At 45.5% G+C, this 25,439-nt stretch overlaps 1 protein-coding gene and 2 long non-coding RNA genes across 4 annotated transcripts in view; 1 reads left to right on the top strand and 2 right to left on the bottom strand.

Annotated features, from left to right (window-relative positions):
- rnf2 (ring finger protein 2) overlaps nucleotides 1-18,638 on the top strand; it is a 77,610-nt gene extending 58,972 nt beyond the window's left edge. The window contains exons 9-10 of the transcript XR_009787292.1: nucleotides 17,949-18,085; nucleotides 18,193-18,638. The gene's annotated coding sequence lies outside the window, so the exon portion shown is untranslated. The remainder of the gene's footprint in view (nucleotides 1-17,948; nucleotides 18,086-18,192) is intronic.
- Nucleotides 527-25,439, bottom strand: part of LOC133473939 (uncharacterized) — a 25,057-nt gene continuing 144 nt past the window's right edge. Inside the window, exons 1-4 of one of the 2 annotated variants that reach the window (XR_009787294.1) lie at nucleotides 23,583-25,439; nucleotides 9,494-9,621; nucleotides 1,337-1,664; nucleotides 527-729 (exon numbers count right to left, since the gene is read on the bottom strand). The exon at nucleotides 23,583-25,439 is cut by the window's right edge and continues 144 nt beyond it. This is a non-coding gene — a long non-coding RNA (uncharacterized LOC133473939). The remainder of the gene's footprint in view (nucleotides 730-1,336; nucleotides 1,665-9,493; nucleotides 9,622-23,582) is intronic. The other variant, XR_009787295.1, reaches the window with a different exon arrangement.
- LOC133473938 (uncharacterized) lies at nucleotides 15,523-17,955 on the bottom strand. The gene is made up of 3 exons (XR_009787293.1): nucleotides 15,968-17,955; nucleotides 15,822-15,886; nucleotides 15,523-15,731 (listed from the first exon to the last, which is right to left on the bottom strand). It is a non-coding gene; the product is annotated as an uncharacterized LOC133473938 (long non-coding RNA).

Here is a 25,439-nt window from a genome sequence, read left to right as displayed (position 1 = left end):
CAGTCGCATCATCATGCATGTGCGCTTTTCGCACTCGATTCCTGCAACCTAACTCACTCAGAATAAGATCGCCTGATAATTACAGACAACAACATAAAGCCTACTCACACGCCTCTCTATCCCAGCACCAAGAGTGGGTGATGTACAGTTTTTTTTAAAAACATGTCCTGTTTAGCTGCATGGTCTTGCAGAATGGTGGATCTGTATGCCTTTGTACTGGAACAGTTTTGCTGTGCAACAGGGGACTTTGAAATTCTCTTTCTGCTTATTTTTAAATTAGTCTGCTGTTTATTGAAAATTCAGCCAGACAGAAAAGGGTTTTAGGTGACGGAGAGAGTGGACAAGGGGACTAGGGGTGAAAACCACAGCAGAACAATAGTGAGACAGTCTAGATATTTGAACACAAGTAACATTACAACAGTCAAATAAACTGCTGCCAAACTCACCAAATGTGTTTTCTTTTTTTTTTTTCCTCTGAGGAAAGGTAACCAGTCAAATAATTCACACAGGTTGCAATTTGAGCCGCTTTATCAGGAATTCAGCAAAAAGTACATTTTCCATCAGAATTCTGGGCTGTTTCATTCCCCAACAACCGATTCTCACACCCGCCATGCAGATGGATAGGAAAAGGCGCCCTCCCCTAACAGCCCTCACAATTTATACTATCGTCGTGGGAGGAGAAGCTTCATCCAATGGCTGTTGAGCTTCCCCATCGTCCTGTTCCGCCGCCTGTAAACAAATTTACACAAGCCGCATGAATATTTGCACAAACGGGTTGAAGTAAGTTTTCTGCACAAACAATTATCCAAGTGGTCAAAGGCCACTTTCCAATTCTATGCAAGTCATACTGAGCACACAAAAAAATCCCTGAATAATATAACGATTCCCCCTTTTGACCTCAGCTACTAACTTTAGACTATAGTCTCACTGTCAGCATCAGATTCCGACCCTTCCACTGACAACTAAGAGAGCTACGGTCTCCGCCGAAGTCAAGAACATCTGATATGGTGGTGGCTGATCAAATTTGCCTTCTACAGCCGTGATGATTACACGATTACAAAGGGAACTCAAGCTCGGAAGGCAACAACATCCGCAAATAAAAAATATCCCGACCATCACGACAATCGAGACGAGAACCGAAGTAATCAAACCTTCATAATTGCCAAACCAGGATGACATCCACTGGTCCCATAAGGACCTGTCCACCCCAGAGTGAGACTTTAGTTCTGCAGACAGAGACCTCAACCCATGCAGTGCCCTCATAAGACTGCCGTCTGGGCTTTGTTGTTAGGGATGAAAGTACAGCATTCATCTTTGAACATAGAACATACCCCACCTTTCTCTGGTAGAAGCATATCCAGTGCCATGCGATTCTGGTAGGCCATCAGGGATGTCGCCGACAGTTGCCCATGAATCGCCGACACCGCGTCTGCCGTAAAATTGGTAAGTCTCTGCTGATTGTAATGTAGATAATTAATACGATTGGTGTAATCCACAAGAAAATAAATTCAAAACATGCTGCAACCTGGTCTACCAGTTTATACTCATCTGGAACACTCCGTGGAACACCAATTGTGTCGATATAAACTGGGGAGGGAACTCGAGTAGCATCAGACAGATAATCTCGACGGATTGTACGCTTCATTCATCGGGTTCCACGTGGTCTAAGGAGAACAAGGTAACAGGTAAAATCACAGATATTAGAGCACAAGAACCCGACCAATTAGGAGCCAGCCACCCCAGCAAGCGGGTGCCGCACCACCACCAGGCGTCTGCTCTGGCCTTGGTCAGTCTTCTCGCTCTCACGTTGCCTGTCAAATTTAACTTGTGCAAGAATAGAGAAAATGAAATTTCATGGCGTACGCTCAAATCCAGAAAAGTCGTACGCACAAAAATATCCAGATGTATGAATCTGTGCGTGCGCATGAATCCAAGCACATTTCCTTCGTACATCCCAGTCAACGTAGAAATGAGCGGACATGTTGGAGTAGCCGACTCCTCCCTGTCCACGCCCACATTTAAATATGCAACCATATTTAAATGAGCGGCACGGTGACCGACTGGTTAGAGCGTCTGCCTCACAGTTCTGAGGACCGGGGTTCAATCCCCGGCCCCACCTGTGTGGAGTTTGCATGTTCTCCCCGTGCCTGCGTGGGTTTTCTCCGGGCACTCCGGTTTCCTCCCACATCCCAAAAAACATGCATGGTAGGTTAATTGAAGTCTCTAAATTGCCCCTAGGTGTGAATGTGAGTGTGAATGGTTGTTTGTTTATGTGTGCCCTGTGATTGGCTGGCAACCAGTTCAGGGTGTACCCCGCCTCCTGCCCGAAGATAGTTTGGATAGGCTCCAGCACACCCGCGACCCTTTTGAGGATAAGCGGCTTGGAAAATGGATGGATGGATATTTAAATGAACCCTGCACCTGAGATCCCGATCTCTGCATGATCACAAAAAAAGGAAAATGAGCAAGATAATGGAGAAAAATATTTTTTTCTGAATGTCAAGTTGCTCAATGAAGTGGAGGTGCGCAAGAAAATCCTGTTTGGCACGCTGTCCTGCGGGGTTAATAAGCGAAAGAGGAGCGAATAGGAACGCGTGTGTGCGGCTGTCAATGCTGTGGGGTCACAACAGCGCACACACGCTGAACTAAAAAAAAAAAAAAAAAGTGGTCAGACATTAAGGTGGACGTGAAGCGGAGGACAGCTGCCCACTGCCAAAGTGTGGCCCAAAAAAAGGGCATTCGAGGAGAGAGTCGCTGCGATCATGGGTGACCCTGCTCTCTCGGGTTGCTGGGAGCACGTGGCTGACTGATCACCCCACAAGGTTAATACCATGTATTTTTTATAACTCATAACAAATGTGTTCATACAGTAACCTACACTCAGCGCTGTGAGATAAAGGTTCATGTGTAAATTTATGGTATTTGTAATCTTTTGAATTCAAATAGAAGCACATCAGCATATCAAAGAGGATATCAAAAACTTTGACTCCTTTTTGATTACTCAATTTATTATTTTAATACACAGAAGAGGACACAAAAAAATCATGTTTTTTTTTTAAGGAGATGAGGGGTAAATGATGTCATTTTAGCACATTTTAAGCATGTGCCATGAAGTTGGCGTGAGGCACCGCACATTTCCACGGTCATTTCACTCTTGATACATCTGAACTTTGCCGTGAAAAAGAACGTACGTGTTTGTGCGTGCGCACCTTTTGTACATGAGGCTCCTGGTCTCCTCGTAAGGCAAGTATGATTACCTACTGTTGACACACGGAAAGCTGGAGGTGTTACATTTTGGGCTGTTAATGCAAACACTGAATTGTACAACTGACAAGTCGGGCTAACATTATCCTTAGTCATGAATTCAATCAAGCAGAACCAATCAGGTTGTGAGGCTGGGATAATGGCTGTTGAGGAAGCCATGGTTGAGCCCAGAATGGCGGGTACTATCTGGAGAAGTGGTCGAGGAGGTGAACAAATGATACAGTTTGTTACCCCCGTGCGATTGGCCGCATCCTCAACTGCCTGCATCCACACATTTGATGGCACATCAACACCCGTTGACAAAAAAATCTTTTGAGCAAGGTGAGTGTGCTAGCAACAAAGACCCGCACTGTCTCCTGCTGGGTTAACAATAGAGATCTCTGGTCTTTTACTGGTTGCTGCAAAATAACCCTTACCAAGCCAATCGGGTCCACCCCTTCTTCTTTTCCTTTCGGCTTGTCCCTTTAGGGGTCGCCACAGCGCATCATCCTTTTCCATGTAAGCCTATCTCCTGCATCCTCCTCTCGAACACCAACTGCCCTCATGTCTTCCCTCACGACATACATCAACCTCTTTGGTCTTCCTCTAGCTCTCTTGCCTGGCAGCTCCATCCTCATCATCCTTCGACCAATATACTCACTATTTCTCCTCTGGACGCGTCTAAACCATTGAAGTCTGCTCTCTCTAACTTTGTCTCCAAAACATCGAACCTCGGCTGTCCCTTTGAGCTCATTTCTAATTTTATCCAACCTGGTCACTCCGAGAGCGAACCTCAACATCTTCATTTCCGCCACCTCCAGCTCTGGTTCCTGTTGTCTCTTCAGTGCCACTGTCTCTAATCCGTACATCAAGGCTGGCCTCACCACTGTTTTATAAACTTTTCCCTTCATCCTAGCAGAGACTCTTCTATCACATAACACACCTGACACCTTCCTCAACCCGTTCCAACCTGCTTGGACCCATTTCTTCACTTCCTGACCACACTCACCATTGCTCTGGACGGTTGACCCCAAGTATTTAAAGTCCTCCACCCTTGCTATCTCGTCTCCCTGTAGCCTCACTCTTCCCCCACCACTCCTCTCATTCATCCACATATATTCTTACTTCGGCTAATCTTCATTCCTCTGCTTTCCAGTGCGTGCCTCCATCTTTCTAACTGTTCCTCCACCTGCTCCCTGCTTTCACTGCAGATCACAATGTCATCTGCAAACATCATGGTCCATGGGCATTCCAGTCTAACTTCATCTGTCAGCCTATCCATCACCACTGCAAACAGGAAGGGGCTCAGGGCTGATCCCTGATGCAGTCCCACCTCCACCTTAAACTCTTCTGTCACAGCTACAGCACACCTCACCGCTGTTCTGCTGCCTTCGTACATGTCCTGTATTATTCTAACATACTTCTCTGCCACTCCAGACTTCCGCATGCAGTACCTATCTACAAAGACACAATGTAGCTCCTTCTGAACTTCTCTATACTTTTCCATCAACATCCTCAAGGCAAATAATGCATCTGTGGTACTCTTTCTAGGCATGAAACCATATTGTTGCTCGCAAATCTGCTGTCCTGAATCTAGCCTCCACTACTCTTTCCCATAACTTCATTGTGTGGCTCATCAACTTTATTCCTCTATAGTTCCCACAGCTCTGCACATCACCCTTGTTCTTAAAAATGGGCACCAGCACACTTTTGCTCCATTCCTTGTTTGGCAAAGTTTTAAGCCGGATGCCATTCCTGACGCAACCATCTGCATTTATCCGGGCTTGGGACCGGCTTACAGTTTGCACTGACTTGTGCCCCCATAGGGCTGCATTAATCGGGTCCACCCCTAAAGTAATGTAAAACCCCTGATTATCCCCTTCACATTTTAAACGATTCCGCAGATGTGACCCATGTTGGGTCCTAGCCAAAGATTTTTAATGGTCACAAACACAGGATTCGAACCCTTAGCCGGGACCCTCATACTCCCCCTCAATATTCCAAAGTACTTCCAGGGACGCCGGGGGGGACCACTGCCCTGTGTAGGCAGTCACTGAGCTCCACCCATCACAGGGGTGCCAACCATACTTACACAAGAACAAATGAGGCTGACGGTAAGAATAAGTTGAGCAGTCCAGTACTTCACATAACTCAAATTGAAACATTTGTGTAGTTCTTTTGGTATGATTAAGTGTTCTTAATTAAGTGATCTAAGTAAAACAAGAACAGACAAACTATAATAATAGCAAGCATAGCAAAGACACACAGCAACTCCCCCCAAATTATTGTTCTTCCTCTGCCCCCTTTTGGGCGGGAGCACACTGTCCCACATTGAACCAAGTTGTTCCTTTTCCTCCCAGTCGGAGGGAGTGTGAGGTTCTCTAGATGACCCTGTATGGACCCGTCCATCGCGGCTCTGTCCATTTTCTCTTCAAGACTTTCAAATAGACCGATGGTGCCGTAAAGATGTCGTCTGAATGGTCACCCCCTGTGGTCTTGCTCCCCACTTGTTTGGAAAACATTTCGACAAGGCAGTTGAGGGCTTCGAACTATGGCCTCTTCTTCTTCTGTTCCTGCCACAGCTGCTGGACCATATTAATGCCCTCGTGTATATGTGATGTGTGTTGCATTCAAGATGTTATCCAACTGGGTTTGTCTTAAAGGTGACATTGTAAATGCAGAAGAAGTCACATATGCCATTACTCTATGTGTCGTGAGTACTGTCAGGGGGTGTGACATCACAATGTGTGCGGTCTCTTGTAGTATCTTGGCCAATCCATCCATCCATCTTCTACCGCTTATCCGAGGTCGGGTCGCGGGGACTTTAGCAGGGACGCCCAGACTTCCCTTTCCCCAGCCACTTCATCCATCTCTTCTGGGGGGATCCCGAGGCGTTCCCAGGCCAGCCGAAAGACGTAGTCTCTCCAGCGTGTCCTGGGTCGTCCCCGGGGTCTCCTCCTGGTGGGACGTGCCCGGAACACCTCACCAGGGAGGCATCCGAATCAGATGCCCTAGCCACCTCATCTGGCTCCTCTCAATGTGGAGGAGCAGCGGCTCTACTCTGAGCTCCTCCCGGATGACCAAGCTTCTCACCCTATCTCTTAAGGGAGAGCCCGGACACCCTGCGGAGGAAACTGATTTCGGCCACTTGTATCCGGGATCTCGTTCTTTCGGTCACGACCCACAGCTCGTGAACATAGGTGAGGGAAGGAGCGTAGGTCGACCGGGAAATCGAGAGCTTCGCCTTTCGGCTTAGCTCCTTCTTTACCACAACGGATCGATACAAAGTCCGCATCACTGCAGACGCTGCACCGATCCGCCTGTCGATCTCCAGTTCCATTCTTCCCTCACTCGTGAACAAGACCCCAAGATACTTGAACTCCTCCACTTGGGGCAGGATCTCATCCCCGACCTGGAGAGGGCACGCCACCCTTTTCCGACTGAGGACCATGGTCTCAGATTTGGAGGTGCTGATTCTCATCCCAGCCGCTTCACACTCGGCTGCGAACTGCTCAAATGAGAGTTGGAGGTCACGGCTTAATGAAGCCAACAGAACCACATCATCTGCAAAGAGCAGAGATGCAATACTGAGGCCACCAAACCGGACCCCCTCTATGCCTCGGCTGCGCCTAGAAATTCTGTCCATAAAAGGTATGAACAGAATCTGTGACAAAGGGCAGCCTTGGCGGAGTCCAACCCTCACCGGAAACGAGTCCGACTTACTGCTGGATATGCGGACCAAACTCTGACTTTGGTCGTACAGGGACCGAACAGCCTATATCATGGGGTTCGGTACCCCATACTCCCGAAGCACCCCCTACAGGACCCCCCAGGGACAGGGTCAAACGCCTTCTCCAAGTCCACAAATCACATGCACCCTTGAGGTCCCTGCCAAGGGTGTAGAGCTGGTCCACTGTTCCACGGCCAGGACGAAAACCACACTGCTCCTCCTGAATCTGGGATTCAACTTCCCGACGGATCCTCCTCTTCAGCACCCCTGAATCGACCTTACCAGGGAGGCTGAGGAGGCCCGATAGGACTCCTTCTTCAGCTTGACGGCATCCCTCACAATTGGTGTCCACCAACGGGTTCGGGGATTGCCGCCACGACAGGCACCGACCACCTTACGGCCACAGCTCCAGTCGGCCGCCTCAGCAATGGAGGCGTGGAACATGGTCCACTCGGACTTGATGTCCCCCGCCTCCCCCCGGAACATGAGCAAAGTTCTGTCGGAGGTGGGAGTTGAAACTCCTTCTGACAGGGGATTCCGCCAGACGTTCCCACCAGACCCTCACAATACGTTTGGGCCTGCCACGTCGGACCGGCTTCCCCCACCATCGGAGCCAACTCACCACCAGGTGGTGATCAGTTGACAGCTCCGCCCCTCTCTTTACCAGAGTGTCCAAGACATGCGGCCGCAAGTCCGATGACACGGCCACAAAGTCGATTATCGAACTGCGACCTAAGGTGTTCTGGTGCCAAGTGTACATGTGGACACCCTTATGCTTGAATATGGTGTTCGTTATGGACAATCCGTGACGAGCACAGAACTCCAATAACAGAACACCGCTAGGGTTCTGATCGGGGGGCCGTTCCTCCCAATCACGCCCTTCCAGATCTCACTGTCATTGCCCACGTGAGCATTGAAGTCCCCCAGCAGAACAATGAAGTTCCCAGCAGGAGCGCTCTCCAGCAACCCCTCCAAGGACTCCAAAAAGGGTGGGTACTGTGAACTGGTGTTTGGTGCATAGCCACAAACAACAGTCAGGACCCGTCCCCCCACCCGAAAGCGGAGGCAGGCTACCCTCTCGTTCCACCGGGGTGAACCCCAACGTACAGGCGCCGAGCCGGGGAGCAATAAGTATACCCACACCTGCTCGGCGTCTCTCACCGTTGGCAACTCCAGAGTTGAAGAGAGTCCAACCCCTCTCGAGAGGACTGGTACCAGAGCCCAAGCTGTGCGTGGAGGCGAGTCAGACTATATCTCGTCGGAACTTCTCGACCTCACACACCAGCTCGGGCTCCTTCCCTGCCAGAGAGGTGACATTCCACGTCCCTAGAGCCAGCTTCTGTCGCCGGGGATCGGATCGCCAAGGTCCCCGCCTTCGGCCACCGCCCAGCTCGCACTGCACCCGACCCCTATGGCCCCTCCCACAGGTGGTAAGCCCATGGGAAGGGGGACCCACGTTACCCTTTCGGGCTGTGCCCGGCCGGGGCCCGAAAGGGTAACGTGGGTGCAGGCCCGGCCACCAGGCGCTCTCCTTCGAGCCCCAACTCCAGGCCTGGCTCCAGAAGGGGACCCCGGTGACCCACGTCCGGGCAAGGGAAACCTGAGTCCATAATTTGTCTTCTTCATAAGGGGTCTTTGAGCCGTGCTTTGTCTGGTCCCTCACCTAGGACCTGTTTGCCATGGGTGACCCTGCCAGGGGCATAAAGCCCCAGACAACTTAGCTCCTAGGATCATTGGAACACACAAACCCCTCCACCACGATAAGGTGACGGCTCAAGGAGGATAAGCCCCAGGCCAGCGAGAATACGCATCCACAATTACCAACAAATAGCGTTGGCCACGTACACGTTCAAGCATGTCTGTAAAATCCAATTGAATTTCCTCTGCGCGGCGTCTAGGCAATGGAAAAGTGCCCTGGAAAGGTTTCATTGTTGGCCGAATATTAAATAGCTGACACACCTCGCAATTTTTCACCAAATTTTCAATGGCGTCCTGTAGGTGAGGATGCCACCAATGGATGAGTGCTCGTGTCATTTGTGCCCTACCCACATGCGCTGCTCCCTGAGCCTCCTCCACCAGTATCCGGAGCCGACCGCCAAGGGAACAGGACGACCATTTGGGTGACGCCACAAGCCTGTTTTTCTCTTCTGGAGATGCACATCTTTGACCCTCCAACAATGTTTCTATCGTCACCTTTGGAAGTAATTTAACTGGTCCTATTTCTGCACACACCATCTGCTATCCTTGCATTTAACCCGCGGTCTGCTTTGTGGCGGCATCCGCCGCCTCATTTTCCTGTTTTACCAAGCTTTACTATGTCCCTTACATTTTATTATAGCTAACTTGCGGGGCTTCATTAAAGCCTCACGGAGCCGAATTATCTCATCCTGATGCTTAATTGGCGTCACTGTTAAAAAGCCTGCTTTTAACCATTGTGATAATTCCACATGCACTACACCCCAAACATAGGTCTTTATTATTGTTCACAATTTTTCCTTTTGCTAATTCTAAAGCTCTTACCACCGCTCTTAATTCTGCCAATTGTGCTGATTGCTTCCCTTCCCTTCTCCGTTTCCTTCACCTCGACTTGCCCGCTGCCTCCTTGCTGCACCACTGCATACGCTGCCTGTAGACCTCTCTCCGGGTCCCTGAAACAACAACCATCTGTATACAAAATCATCTCGGCATTCGAGTAGGGCGTACCTTACAAATCCAGTCTAATTTGAGATTCTTCCACTGTCCTTGCAGCACATCCATGGGGCTCCCCCTCCTGGATGGTATCTGCCATATTAATCCCCTCGTGTATATGTGATGTGTGTTGCATTCAAGATGTTCTCCAAGCGGGTTTGTCTTAAAGGTGACATTGTAAATGCAGAAGAAGTCACATGTGCCATTACTCTGTGTCGTGAGTACTGTCAAAGGGTGTGACATCACAATGTGTGCGGTCTTTTGTAGTATCTTGGCCAATCCAGCCGTATAACAAGTACACAGCTGTCACCAGTCAGGCCCGAAAAGGATGTATTTTACAGTACTGGGTTTTGAATGGGACAGAATGGACTCCCGGTGAGCTGGAGAGACAGCCGTATCTAGCCAAGAGACCACTCAGCCGAGGAAAGTTACTGTGGTGCGACAAAATGAACCTTGGCCCTGGAGGCCTTGAAACCACAGCTAGTTTTTGGAGACTTTTACTTTTAAATACAATATCAGATCTTCATCAAACCTCTTTTAGTGGAGTCCTTGGTGGTCTGTCACACAGATCTGGACTTGTCTTGTGATACCATTGGGATTATGTTGGTGTTGCTTTGGCTCAGTAGGTACAACAGGTTCGATTCCCTGCTACGACTGTCTGCTTGTCGAAGTGTCCTTGGGCAAGACACTGAACCCTAATTTGCTCCCAGTGGACCTGGCAGCGCCTCGCATTGGCAGCAGTCGACCATTGGTTTATGAATGTATGTGTGAATGTGAGGCTTTGTAAAGCGCTTTGGGCACTGTAATGATGAAGATGATGTAATGATGTAAGTCCTATATAAGTGCAGTCCATTTACCATTTCTTTTTCCTAAGATATCAAATAAACAAATTTTTTTTAATGTATCTCAAGATTCAAATTAACTTTGCTGGTTGCATTCTTTAACCAAAGAGCACTGACGTCCGTATTATTGGGAAGCTTTTATTTTGAAGGTGGCTTTCGCCGCATGTTGGCGACCTATTACCGAAATGCCTAGTATGAACAAAATTTGTTGGCAGATGATTTAAGGCCTTATGTAACTCTGCGAGGGTTAATGGGGCATCTAAATACTGAAAAAATTGAAAAAAGCTTCAATATCGTTTTTATTCGCATTATTATGGGATGAATATAAGATACTGTAGTAGTTGTAAAATATATCAATATCCCATGGTAATAGAATAAATTTGCCATTTGTATCTTGTATCGTTCTAATCAGTGTATTTTCTTTGGTACCTTGAAGTTGGTTTGCGAGAAATTTTCCTGATTTTTTTTATTGTGCTCGAAATTAGTGTATTATAGCTGTTGTCGTCGGAACTCTGTTCTTGGTAATATGCAATCAAGTTGTCGTTTAGCATAATAAAGTTGGTTCCTAATGTAACAGACATGCTCTCACCAGATGGCACCATGACCGCCAATCTCGGACAGGGCGTCTCCGCTCCCCGGCCGAGACAGACGGTCACGGGGATGCCTGGTTTGTCTCACACGGATGCTAAATGAATTGCCAGCCAATCTGAAAGAGCTCATCAAAAGCAGAGACCAGGAATTCTGACTTCTCACCTGGACTTTAAATTAATTAACAGTTACCCCAGAAACCTGGGCTCCCAGTCATCAGAAGACCCCCTGTGTGTGCAGGGCTCAAGATACTGACCTAAAAAGCTTGAAAATCCGCTGGTCCCGCATGCCAAGCTAGAAGTTCAAAAGACTTTGCCCTTTGAAATGCAACTCAAGACCTTTGAGACAATTGATGGAGCCCAGCGACACCCACTGGTGGTGGAGGGTCACTGCCAATGGACCAGTGTCACCGAATTTGAATGTTGTGTGACTTTTTTAAGAACTTTACTTGAATGCTCCCAGTGCCTACCACCACACCAATGATCCAGTGATTGTATTTCTCCCAATTTGAATGTCTGCTGGTTAAATTTGTTTGCCAACCGAATATGCTTGTCCATCCATCCATTTTCTGAGCCGCTTCTCCTCACTAGGGCGTGCCGGAGCCTATCCCAGTTGTCATTGGTCAGGAGGCAGGGTACACCCTGAATTGGTTGCGAATATGCTTGTGTTTATCTCAAAACGAACACAGAAATGTTATACAAACAAACAGTAAGTTTGTAGTAAGCCACTACATAAGGTTAAACACTCCTTTCATGGATTAAACGGTGTGCATGACAATCCAAAGATGGAAACCGGTTTTGTTATCTTAGATCCAATAATTAATCTTTTATCCCACTGGTTTTAAATCACAAACTAATCCTAGGATGGAAACGTAACATTAAAAGGCGGTTCTATCTCTGTTTTGGCCCCCCGGCAAGGGGGGTGGTGACCACCCCCCCTTTGGTGCGGCCTCTCGCTTGCTTGACCACCTTGCCGAAGACTGGCTCAGCCAGGAAGCCCCACCTCTCACCACAAAGTGGCAAGGACACATCAGACCTTCCCCAGCCGCAGGACACCCTGCCAGCGCCCCTAGCTACCCGTGGGGGTGCTTGGGCAGTTCACGGACGAATCTCCATTGGGAAGGGAAAGGGCGGGGCACGTCTCCTCCTTCGGCCGCCCTGCAATTGGATCTCTTTTTCTTGCTTTTTATTTATTTATTTTTTATTCCTTCCTCCTTTTTACGTCAAATCCACCTGTTCCCCGTACGCCCCGGACAGGTCAAACATTCGGGAGATCAGCCTGCCTAAATTGCGCTCCATACAACGTAAGTCCAATGTGCCGTCTACTAAAGATTGCTGCAAATTTGGGTATAATTAAGGTTAACAGGAACCCCCAGCTCTATGCATTGTCACCGCGCATGCTCATTCCACACTCACATCACAAATTCAGCCTCCTTTACCAATGTCTGTCCTTTGATTTGCTTTCTTTGTTTTCTGTCACTCTGTCAGTTTTACACATCTAAAAAGGGACGTGGTGCCCATTTATGAGATAATAGTTTGATTTCAATGTTTAAACTTAAAATCACGTTCAACCGGAAGTAACGCAGGTGTCGCTTCCGTTTTATTATTTTCTCCTAAATTAATTAAGTTTTTATCCAAACCAATATACGCCACATAGTGGTGGAGGCCCGTGAGGCGATACCATGCTTTCGTCCAACCCAAGCACACAAAATGTACGATATTTTGCAATAAATCTAGGTAGCATGATAACCAGCTTGGAGGTGGCAGGAAGCAGCCGCAGCCTGTCTGTGTGTGAGTCTCACTTCGTTACCATGGCAACGCCGAGTCCCGCGCACTTGTGAGCATGAGGAAACTAAGACTAGCCCTCTAGTGAAACTGGAGCGAATTTGTGGCATTGTAAATGTAATTTGGATATCCGTGTTTTGTGCGCTGCATGCTTTGAACTGTGGGAAGATTTTCTACGTAAATTCTACGTAAAAGGAAGTACCATAGAGAAAGATAAGTAAAAAGAAAAGGGGAATGTCCCATATCAGTGAGTGGAGTGTGCAATAGGAAGTGCGCAATTCCCTTTTTTTCCCCTAAACTAATTACTACATGGTTTTTCTACACTATATACCAAATATTAGAGCAAACTTGAAAGGAATACTCATCTATTAGAAGAGCCAAGGGGTGACTTTGAAATCGCAAAACAGTCAACCGTCTATGCATACAGTAGCTTGTCCACAACCCATGAGGCGCGTTTTATTTGTTGCCAGTAATTCTTCATTATTTTGCGTCGCTCGTTGATTTCACGTGGAAACTGGTCAGCTCCCATCCTTTTGACTTCACAAAGACTTTCTGCTGGAAATGTTCGAATTTGGCTATTATTGGACAGTGATGACTCCCTGCTTGCGGTCCTCCTATCCTGTGTACTCGGTGGAAGGTGATGTTAGCGAGTGTCTCCTTCGGGATTTTCTGCGCTGTCGACATGACGATTTTTACTTGAGACGCTGGATTATCAGGTGTACTCTCGGAAATGCCTGAAAAGATGAGGTTGCGTCTTGACTGTAAATCCACCAGTGCTTATTTGATTTTTTTGTTTTCTTCCTTGAGAACGTCTACCTCCATTGTCATCGCTTTCATAGCTGACTGAAGTTCGGCATCATCTTCTTTTAGCTCTCTGACTTGTTGGTGCGTGAACTCCAAGATGGTTTTTACCTACTTAATCTCCTGGTGTCATAGATCGAGAAGTGATAGGTTATTGTCAATGGAGGAGAGGACTTGAATATGGGCGTTGGGAGAGCAGAGTTGTAAATCTTCAGTGCGACTGGATGAGTTAGCCTTCCGTCTTTTCAGCGGGTTGCTGCGGTTCATGGTGGGATCCGTTAGCTTGCATGACGAAGCGATCGAAAGATCCGTCGGTGAAATCGAGTGGGTCCACTTGGTGTCAGCAGGGATTGGAAAAAAGTAATGGATAATAATTAGCCCTGTAAAAAGGGGGGAAAAATAGTGGATGAGTAGGAAATTAAGTCTTGGGGCTGTTAATCCGATCGTAATTTCATCTGAGAAATCTCGCTGTCTCACGCGGTGTCAGAGCATGTCGCGGTCTCCAAGTCTCCCCCAAGAGTGTTATAATGTTAACACAAAATTTCCAACATCCATAACATGAACCATTGTTAAAGGTTAGGAAAAGAGAACAAAGAGACAGCTGAGATAGCAAAAGATATGTTAATATGTTAGAGGTTAGGAAAAGAGAACAAAGAAAAGTCACGGTCCGGGAACGTGTTGGCTTTTGTTAGGGATATGTCAGTACATCCGCCATATTGAATGTGTCAGTTTTACTTGTATTGAGTGGGCGCACACGTACACAAACAACGCTCTGAATTACCGAAGGTTCCGGGGTGCAGAGACTGCGCCCGGAGTGAACTTCCCAACGCACCCTATGTTGATATGTTGTGCGTTTGTTGTGTCGGTGTGACTAAGTGTACTGCAATTATATGTTTATAAGGATATATGGGTGTGATATGTAATGGGATGTATCAAACCAGTGTTGTGTAAGCATGCAGCCAGTAATTTCTATCACCATTATTGTCAAATTTGTGTTGCTGCTAGTTACACTGAGTAAGGAAGGTATTCAGACCACCTTAAAGTTCATTTTTTCCTAATTAATGTACAAACAGCACCCCATACTGACAGAAAAAAACGGAATTGTTGAAATTTTTGCAGATTTATTAAAAAAGAAAAACTGAAATATCACACAGCCATAACTATTCAGACCCTTTGCTCAGTATTTAGTAGAAGCACCCTTTTGAGCTAATACAGCCATTAATCTTTTTGGGAATGATGCAACAAGTTTTTCCCCACCTGGATTTGGGGATTCTCTGCCATTCCTCCTTGCAGATCTTCTCCAGTTCTGTCAGGTTGGATAGTGAACATTGGTGGACAGCCATTTTCAAGGTCTCTGCAGAGATGCTCAATTGGGTTTAAGTCCGGGCTCTGGCTGGGCCATTCAAGAACAGTCACGGAGTTGTTCTGAAGCCACTCCGTTATTTTAGCTGTGTGCTTGGGTCATTGTCTTGTTGGAAGGTGAACCTTCGGCCCAGTCGGAGGTCCTGAGCACTCTGGAGAAGGTTTTCGTCCAGGATATCCCTGTACTTGGCCGCACTCATCTTTCCTTTGATTGCAACCAGTCATCCTGTCCCTGCAGCTGAAAAACACCCCCACAGCATGATGCTGCCACCACCATGCTTCACTGTTGGGACTGTATTGGACAGGTGATGATGAGGTGAGCCTTTTTGTGAAAGCAGACCCATCATGCAGAACAATGACTTTGACACCAATATTTTTTTTTCTTTAGTGAAAATCTCAAACATCTGAACATAAAACAACGCTGAGAAAGTACTTTTGACAGAAAAATAATTTATTTACAAGTATAACTATGTACAGAATTTACATTAGACAAAAATCCATAAACAAATTGGGCTCCCACACTTTTTTCCTCCAAATTCTCGTTTGCTCAATAGTCCAGGTTTTTATTACCTTGCACATAAAATCTAGCAGTTTGATCCACATATGGATTTTATTCTTCGGTGGCAGTGAATGGGCTCTTGTGTGGTTGTCATTCTCCTTGAAACTAGTCCCTACTTCTGCTCGAAGCACAACCTGTGCAGTTTAGAAATATAACTATTACTATAAAAATACATTGTTGAAATTGCTGTCGTGGGACGTGGAGAAAAAAAAGCTTGTAATTACCTTTTTTGTTTGCACTGCGTACTGGAACTACTACTACGTCTACGAACGTCTACTGGATGCATAACCTGTAAATTTAAAAAAAATACATACCATTACTAGAGAATACTTTTTATTGATGTGTTTTGCAAGGGTAAAAATAACATTACTTTGTCGCAATCGTAAAAGACGTTCGACTCGCGGGTGTTGAATTCCTGCAAGATGGACGGAATTCAAAATTCAAATCAGTACTGGCAACAGAATGTAATGCCATTGTAATGTGAACTAGTGGGACTAAATTCTGTTTTTATGTAACAAGGATTGAAGGAGCGTGTTTCCTCGCTAAATGTAGCTAACGCGAGGTGCAAACAAGTTACCTTCGTCTTCGTCCGAGGAGGCTCGTCATGACGTTCGGCTGGCTATCCAGACGGAGTTCACTCCGCGCACAATTCCATTGCAACATGCTGGCAATTTTGTCTTTTTGTCTTGATATTGTCGTCACATTTCTCTGGGCCAATTATATATTACTTGTGCACTCACTGTAGTAGTCTCACCACGCTGCACAATTTGCATATCTGTTGTTGACCAATACTGGCCATTCATGCCAGAGTAGCATCTGCTCCATTTGCACACTGACTGAGGAGTATCTCCAACATTGCAACAGAATCAACATTGTCCCAGACTATCGTACTACTCGCTTGAAGTCTTGGCGCCCTTTGCACAATGGTCATTGCACCGGACTGTTGCAATATTAGTCATTCGAAATGCTCTAAGTGCTAGAGGCCACTGCATCTTTTTGCACAATTGTAAAAAAAATAAATAAAATGTACCGGCATTATCAGATTACTGGCAACCTTTTATTACTCAGTGACTGTTTTTCTCAATGTCTTTATGTCTCAAAAGTGTTTCCTGTCAATTGACTGTCTGTTGTCGTGCTAGAGCGGCTCCAATTACCGGAGACACATTTCTTGTGTGTTTTTGGACATACTTTGCAAATAAAGATGATTCTGATTCTGAAAAAGAAGAGCAAGAAAAACAAAAATGTCCCAGGCAGGACGGCAGGAGCCCGTATATCGCTGTTCGCAAGACATTCGGAGCGGACGTGTGCTGCCCGCTTCCTTCCCCACGGAGTTTGCCCAGGCACCCATAAAGGGCAGCTCGGAGCGCTGGCAGGATGCTCTGTGGCGGGGAAAGGTCCTGTGTGTACTTGTCACCTCGTGGTGCGAGGTGGGGCGTCCTGGCTGAGCCAGTCTTTGGCAAGTTGGTCGAACAAGACCCCGCCAACAAAGGGGGGGCCTTTATGGCCATCCGCAAAGGGGGTAGTCGACCCCCTCCGGGGGATGGACATCCTCTTAATCTTACTTTCCCATCCTAGGATTGTTTTGTGGTTTAAAACCAGTGGGATAAAATATTAATTATTGGATTTAAGATAACGAGACCATTTTCCAGCCTTGCAGTGTCACGTGCACATCTTCTTTAATCCCTGTAACGAATGTTTCAATTCTATGTGGTTGTTGAGAACACTGTAATATTTGCAATGTGGCATTTGTGTTGTGTGGGTTGAAACATTTCATCCGCTTCAGTTGACAAAAATATTTGACATCAGATATTCAAATTTGCAGAAATACAATCACTAGTGGCGCTATCGCTGGTGGTGGCTTTCATGCAAAGTTCTGAAAATATTATATGACATTCAAATCCAGTGAAGATTGTGGTTAATTAATCAGTGGTTGCAGTAGCTTTCCACTATCTGTGGGTGTCACTAGTGCTCTATCCATTGTCCCAGACAGGAGGAACAAATGTCACTGAAAACAGCGGGAAAAAAGTCTTTTTTGGTGAGACTCTTCAGGCTGGCTGAGGGTGAAAGTTAATTAATTTAGCGTCCGGGTGAGAAACCAAATGTCTGTGTCTCAGCTTTGATGCTACTTGGGACTGGCTGGTAATTCATTTAGCGTCCGTGCGCGAAGTTAAGCCTCCTTGTGCTTCTTCGATAGACAAGGTTTTCCTTAATGTCTTGTCTATGCAGACTGACTCAGAGGGCAGCCGTGGCAGGTATGCGGAACAGCACGAGACTGGGGGTTGCTGGCTGTCATCTTTAGTGGCGTGTCCGTTACATGTGTATGTTCCTTTTTGATTATTTTCTCTACTTAGGAGGCCCGGTTGACCCCAGGAAGGAGTCATACACCACCAACAGAGAATTCTTCAGGGAGCGCCTTTACAATGTCTGCATGAAAAAGGCCAAGGCAGGCGAGTAAATTCGCCACAAGAGACCCAAGTCATTCTCCCAGGTACAGCAAGGTGTCTTGGATTTCATGCAAAGTTCAGAAGATATTCTTGCTTGTTCCTTACATCGTTTTTTGCATCTTTGTTTTTTTCCTGCCTCTAAATTTCTCAGGATTTATAAGTGTTACATTATGAGTGTACGGGGAAATTAACTGAAAACTGGAACCCTGAGTTCTTTGCGAAGATCATACACGTGGCCAGGAAGGAGAAGACAGGCAACCTTCGCGTCAACGTAGCTCTCAACAGGTGTATGTAAATTACAAATGTCCCTGGAACTGGTTATAACATTCTCTTTTTGTTTTTTTCACGTATGAAATTTTCAACATGGAAACAATTATGATGAAATAATTGTGATTAGATGATTATTTAATAATTGTGACATGTCTGTTGGCACATTTCTGCACGCACACACATACACTTTCTCCCACCACCATAATTTAAAAAGAAATGCACAGCTACGCTGTCGCCACACTATTTTGATTTTCCTTATTAAAAAGTGTTTGATTGTTGTAAAAAAATGTTTTACACATTAAGAATAAACTTTTACTGCCGTGTTAACACGCTCAACTTTCTCATTCTTTTTTGCCACCTGTCCCAGCGTTTTTGGAACGTGTTGCAGCCATAAAATTCTAAGTTAATTATTATTTGCTTAAAACAATAAAGTTTATCAGTTTGAACATTAAATGTCTTTGTAGTGTATTCAATTAAATATAGGTTGAACATGATTTGCAAATCATTGTTTTCTGTTTTTATTTATGTTTAACACAATGTCCCAACTTCCTTGGAATTGGGGTTGTACAAATGAAAGTTGAAACTCTGCCATGTAAAGCGAAAGCCGTATATTAGGGGTTGGCAACAAAAGTCCACAGAAAGACAATCGGTCTATTTTTGTCCCGTCCCTACCAAGTACGTCAAACGCCAGACAATCTTATAAGATTGTCCTTAGGTCTGATGTGTGTTAAGAGTGGATTCGTAACGATTTTACGGTCAACAGGTCTGGGCTGACGGATGTTACAAAATGAAAGTGTTAAATATTTACAACAAAAAGTTTTCATGTGTGAGGGGGAGAGCTGCATTGTGATGTGGAACAGAATATAGCCAATCAAGAAGCAACTTGACTAAATAAAAATAAGCACATCTTACCTGAAGTTGGTTTAAAAAAAATGTTTAATTTTTTTTATAAAAGTGGCTTCCCCAGATGGCAAGTAATATTTTCCAAACTTGGTTGTTTTTTTTAAGGTCAGCCCCATTTTATAAGCCTCCGGCAACCTTGAGGAAACATTGGCGCATAGCTGGAAATGTTTCTTCTTCGGTTTTGTGAGATCACGTGTGATAATGCGGGATTTTGAGTTCGGCATTTGAAAATAATCTTTACTTGTGATGTTCTGTTTATTTTATCGGAGCACACCACACACAATACGACCAAGACTGTTAAATGGCAGATTTTTTTTTCTGTTTGTGTGTGGGGTCTGTCAAAGATAAAAAAAATCTTTCAAGATTTGAAAAGTCTTTGTGTGTGTTTACCAGGCATAAGGCCTAGGGCCAAATTCTTTGACAATTGTACCATGGGCCAAAATTACATTTGCATCAGGCAATCCTCCTTTTTCTACAAAAAAACCCTCTCATTGATACTATTATGTACAAAAACTTTATTAATTTAAACGAATTTGCTACAGGTTGTTATTAATTCTTATTCCTGGGATGTGTAATTTCTAGACGGTATGTATACTGAAAGATACATAAAGGTTTTGGGGCAACATATGCTGCCATTCAAGCAATGTCTTTTTGAGGGTCATCCCTGCTTATTTCAGTATGGCAATACCAAGCCACTTTCTGTACATATTACAACAGCGTGGCTTTGTAGTAAAAGAGTTCGAGGACTAGACAGGCCTGCCAGCTTGCCAGACCTGTCTCCCATTGAAAATGTATGGCGCATTATGGAGCGCAAAATATGACAATGGAGACCCGGACTGTTAAGCAACTGAAGTTGCACATCAAGCAAGAATGGCAATTCCACCTACAAAGGACAATTAGTGTCCTCAGTTCCCAAATGCTTATTTGAGTATGGTTAAACGCTGATGTAACACAGTGGTAAACATGCCACTCTCCCAGCTTTTTGGGGAACGTGTTGCAGGTATCAAATTCTAAATTTGTGAATCTTTACAAAAAAAAATAAGTTCATCAGTTTGAACATTAAATATCTTCTCTCTGTTGTGTATTCAATTGACAATAGGTTGAAAAGGATTTGTAAATATAATTTTACACAATGACCCAACTTCATTGGGATTTGTAAGTCAGCTGTGTTGAAAATTCCTCATTTGTAGAATAATTAAGGAAGCAATCTTGTATTTATTAAAAAAAAAATACAAATAGCTATTTACATGATATAAACAAAGAGAGAACGCGGGAGAGAGGGGGAGATGGCAGGGTGTCCTCATGCTCTTTGCAAGCCCCCCAAGTCTCTGAAGCTGAAACCCAAAAAAACTAATTATATGAAAGGTCCTTCATTCAGATTCAGTAAATTTCCATGAGGAAAAGATTCACACACATGCCAGGCAGCTGCAACCTTATCAGGAGACAACAGACAAAACAATAGCTGGCTGTTCCTGGCTAAGCAAAGTTACACTGGAACTGTAACTGAGTTATGGAACCACAAAAGAATATGTTAAAAAGGAAATGCATTAAACCTTGTCAATTTTAATGTAAGTAATCTTGTCAACTCACAGTGTGGTGCAGTTACTCACCTGCACATCTCTGATACACTTAGCTTTATTGGCTATGATTTTAACGTGGCATCAATGACGCACAGAAGGTCAATGGGGCTCTTATTCTTTGCAGAAAAAGAAATCTTACTCAGTAGGGGTGGAACAGTGCACAAAATCCAGGGTTTGGTTCATATCTCTGTTTTGTGGTCATGGTTTTCGGTTTGTTTCAGTGACTCTTAGGAAAATCAATCATTTCTTGTACAGTTAGGTTAAAAGTGAAAGTATGTTGACATTATTATTGTTGGTATTGTATTACAATAATTCCAATTCTTTTTAATATATCAAAGATATATATATGAAGCAAAAACTCTGGTATGGGAGGAGTTCGGTGAGGCCATGGAGAAAGACTTCCGGACGGCTTCGAGGAAATTCTGATCCAACATCCGTCTCAGGAGAGGAAAGCAGTGCACCACCAACACTGTGTATAGTGGGGATGGGGCACTGCTGACCTCGACTCGGGACGTTGTGAGTCGGTGGAGAGAATACTTCGAAGACCTCCTCAATTCCACCGACACGCCTTCCGATGAGGAAGCAGAGTCTGGGTTCTCTGAGGCGGGCTCTCCTATCTCTGGGTTTGAGGTCACCGAGGTAGTTAAAAACCTCCTCGGTGGCAGGGCCCCGGTGGTGGATGAGATTCGCCCGGAATCCATAAAGGCTCTGGATATTGTGGGGCTGTTCTGGTTGACATGCCTCTGCAACATCGCGTGGACATCGGGGACAGTGCCTCTGGATTGGCAGACTGGGTTGCTGGTCCCCCTATTTAAGAAGGGGGATCGGAGGGTGTCTTCCAACTACAGGGGGATCACACTCCTCAGCCTCCCTGGTAAGGTCTATTCAGGGGTGCTGGATAGGAGGATCCGTCGGGAAGTTGAATCTCAGATTCAGGAGGAGCAGTGTGGTTTTTGTCCTGGCCGTGGAACAGTGGACCAGCTATACACCCTTGGCAGGGTCCTCAAGGGTGCATGGGAGTTCGCCCAACTAATCTACATGTGTTTTGTGGACTTGGAGAAGGCGTTTGACCGTGTCCCTTGGGGAGTCCTGCGGAGGGTGCTTCGGGAGTATGGGGTACCGAACCCCCTGATACGGGCTGTTCGGTCCCTGTACGACCGGAGTCAGAGTTTGGTCCACATATACGGGAGTAAGTCGGACTCGTTCCCGGTGAGGGTTGGACTCTACCAAGGCTGCCCTTTGTCACCGATTCTGTTCATAACTTTTATGGACAGAATTTCTAGGCACAGCCGAGGCGTAGAGGTGGTCCGGTTTGGTGGCCTCAGTATTGCATCTCTGCTTTTTGAAGATGATGTGGTTCTGTTGGCTTCATCAAGCCGTGACCTCCAACTCTCACTGGAGCAGTTCCCAGCCGAGTGTGAAGCGGCTGGGATGAGAATCAGCACCTCCAAATCTGAGATCATGGTCCTCAGTCGGAAAAGGGTTACATGCCCTCTCCAGGTCGGGGATGAGATCCTGCCCCAAGTGGAGGAGTTCAAGTATCTTGGGGTCTTGTTCATGAGTGAGGGAAGACAAACGGGAGATTGACAGGCGGATTGGTGCAGCGTCTGCAGTGATGCGGACTTTGTATCAGTCCGTTGTGGTAAAAGGAGCTAAGCCGAAAGGCGATGCTCTCAATTTACAGAGCGATCTACGTTCCTACCCTCACCTATGGTCACGAGCTGTGGGCCGTGACCGAAAGAACAAGATCCCGGATACAAGCGGCCGAAATGAGTTTTCTCCGCAGGGTGTCCGGGCTCTCCCTTAGAGATAGGGTGAGAAGCTCGGTCATCCAGGAAGATCTCAGAGTAGAGTCGCTGCTCCTCCACAATTAGAGGAGCCAGATGAGGTGGCTGGGGCATCTGATTCGGATGCCTTCCTGGTGAGGAGTTCTGGGCACATCCCACTAGGAATAGACCCCGGGGACGACCCAGGACACGCTGAAGAGACTACTTCCTTCAGCTGGCCTGGGAACGCCTCGGGATCCCCCCGGAAGAGCTGGATGAAGTGGCTGGGAAGAGGGAAGTCTGGGCGTCCCCGCTAAAGCTACTGCCCCCGCGGTAGAAAATGGATGGAAGATATATTTGTTGTTCTCTCTATGTCAGGGATGTTTCGTGACAATATTAAATGTTCTTCCATTTGGATGGCAAAAGGTACAATAACTAGGCTTTACACGATCAGGATTTTTGGGGCCGATCAGCGAGTTTCAAAAAACGATAACCGATCCTATCACATGATGAAGGAATGTGTCTATTTAAATGACCTTTTCATTTACTGTATATACTTGTGTACTTAATTGCTCAAAAAAATTATACTTTTTTATATATATAATGTATCTTTGTTCCTCTATTTATGCCAGTGAGGCATAGTGAGACAGAACAAATTAATGGTCTTCTATTAGATGGCAGGAAGTAAATACAGTAACTAATGTATCCACTTTCTGTGACATTTTTGTTTTTTGGTGTGCCGTGAGATTTTTCAATTGTAAAATATGTGCCTTGGCTCCATAAAAGTTGGTAATCATTGCTCTAGTCAGATCGTGTATTGTAATAGGTCAGGCCAAACCAACATTACATGACAGAAATAATGGGTGCTAACTTACTGTAATTAATTACTTCACCGAAGCTTTAGAGCATGCGTCGACAGAACGGTGGCATGTGTACGTTCGTGCTAGCAGTAGCTTACTAGGGTACATAATGTTTTGTTGCCTGCTTGCGAGCCGTATCGTATTAAAAGTACGGGAACATACCTCAAGCAAGCCTTAAATGAACGTCCACTCCTCTCCTGAGCACCGATGACCACCAACACACGTTTCCCCCCGCATTTTGTTCTTGGAAACACACGGCGCGATCCATAATTGTCGTCGCCATGGTAACGAGTGTACGTTTGCATTGACACGATGAAGCCCCGTGTTAAAAAAAACAAAACATAAAAACAGGATGTGGTGGTATCGGAATACAAGATTTTATTGCAGTAGTCTGACAGTGCAATTATGAAAGAGAAAATTTGTCTTGTAGTCTGATCCGGGCATTACCTGTTGTCTGACTCAGACGTGTCGTCTGTTCCAAACCGCCGACATTTAAAAAAAAAAAAAAACTATTGGCCGTCAGATATTTACAGGACGACACCAAAAGACACGCGACAAGGCTAAAAATAAATTAGCTTTTGGATTCAAACATACTGTGCATGATGGCGACGTGGAGTAAATATCTTTTGCGGAGCCGATCAATGATGTCATCAATGATGTCATTGACTGGCTCGGCCAATTATGACAAAGCCCATCAGCATAAAATGCTAATTATCAGCTAATACCGATAAAATCGGTGTAAAGTCTATGATAAACCTGTGTATCCACCACTTGCAATTCATACAACAGAACAAGTTATGGCTCCCTACATATACATCAGCTTTGTGTTCAACTAAAGAAGCCCAGACTTCACACCAAGTACATTTGTGACTCAATAGAGACAGATCATTATTTCAGTAATAATACTTTTTTGGGGTGGACAACGGTGGTTTTCCTAATGTAAAATAGGTGCTTTGGGTCAACAAAGGTGACGATCATACGTGAATGAGACTTTTTAGGGGCTAGCATTGCGTATCCTCGGGTGAAACAAAGTTTCCATGGTAGTCAAAACACATCAGTCAGTCACGAACATAGCAATTTCCAGCATGTTTGCTATGTAACATTTGCACATATGTAGCAGCACCTATGTGTGCTGAACCAGTGAGTGACAGGCTATACTGACGCATTTTATGCTTTTCACATAATCGTGTGGTACTTCTTGAAGAAACTCGTTGCTCGATGGATGGATGACCGTGGGAACTCGCGGAGCAGCTTGTGCCAGATGGGGCGGATCACAGTTCACCAACCTCGAGAAATCGATCATCAATGGGGTTGGCGGAAGTTTTCAAACTTTGAAAACGGATGGTCGACAGGGTAGGCGAAATCAAAGTTTTTGGGTACCTCTTAACAACAGCATTCAATCAGACAAAAAAAAACCTTTTGGCTGATGGAAGCTTCTAAATTGTCGATATGTGTGACTGTGAGTGCAAGTGGTTGTCTATTTGTGTCTTGCGATTGGCTGGCGACCAGTTCAGGGTGTACTCCGCCTCGCCCAGAGTAAACTGAGATGGGCGCCAGCACACACGCAATCCTAGTGAGGATAAGAGGTACGGAAAATGGAAATTTATATAGTAAATAATGGGTCGCCACAACAGATTTAATCTATTGCGGGTTTTTTTTGGCACATGACCACTGTGATAAAAAAGGATTTACTGGACATTTGACTATCAGTATTATGTTTTTGTCTTGAAGGAATGTAATGCGTGGTAGAGCCCTCTATTGACAAGTCGCCACTGGTTCTCGTTTTTTCATCTTTACCATCTCTGTTCCAGTGGTTTTGCTGAATCTTCTCCAGGAGTTCAGTGCCCTCTCATTGATAGAGCCAGTAATGTGAAATAACGTCATTTCTCCTGAGGTTAGACAGAATTCAGTGATATTCATTTCGCTCTATCGTTATAGAAATATGCTCAATACGTTTTCCAAAATTGTGGGGGAGAGGACATTTCCAGTTAATTATTTAAAGTGAATTGATGGATTTCA

This window comes from Phyllopteryx taeniolatus, unplaced genomic scaffold, assembly GCF_024500385.1.
Source record: "Phyllopteryx taeniolatus isolate TA_2022b unplaced genomic scaffold, UOR_Ptae_1.2 contig_69, whole genome shotgun sequence".
Taxonomy (NCBI): Eukaryota; Metazoa; Chordata; class Actinopteri; order Syngnathiformes; family Syngnathidae; genus Phyllopteryx; species Phyllopteryx taeniolatus.
Note: the sequence above shows the minus strand (reverse complement) of the source record. Positions and strands in the feature narration are given on the sequence as shown.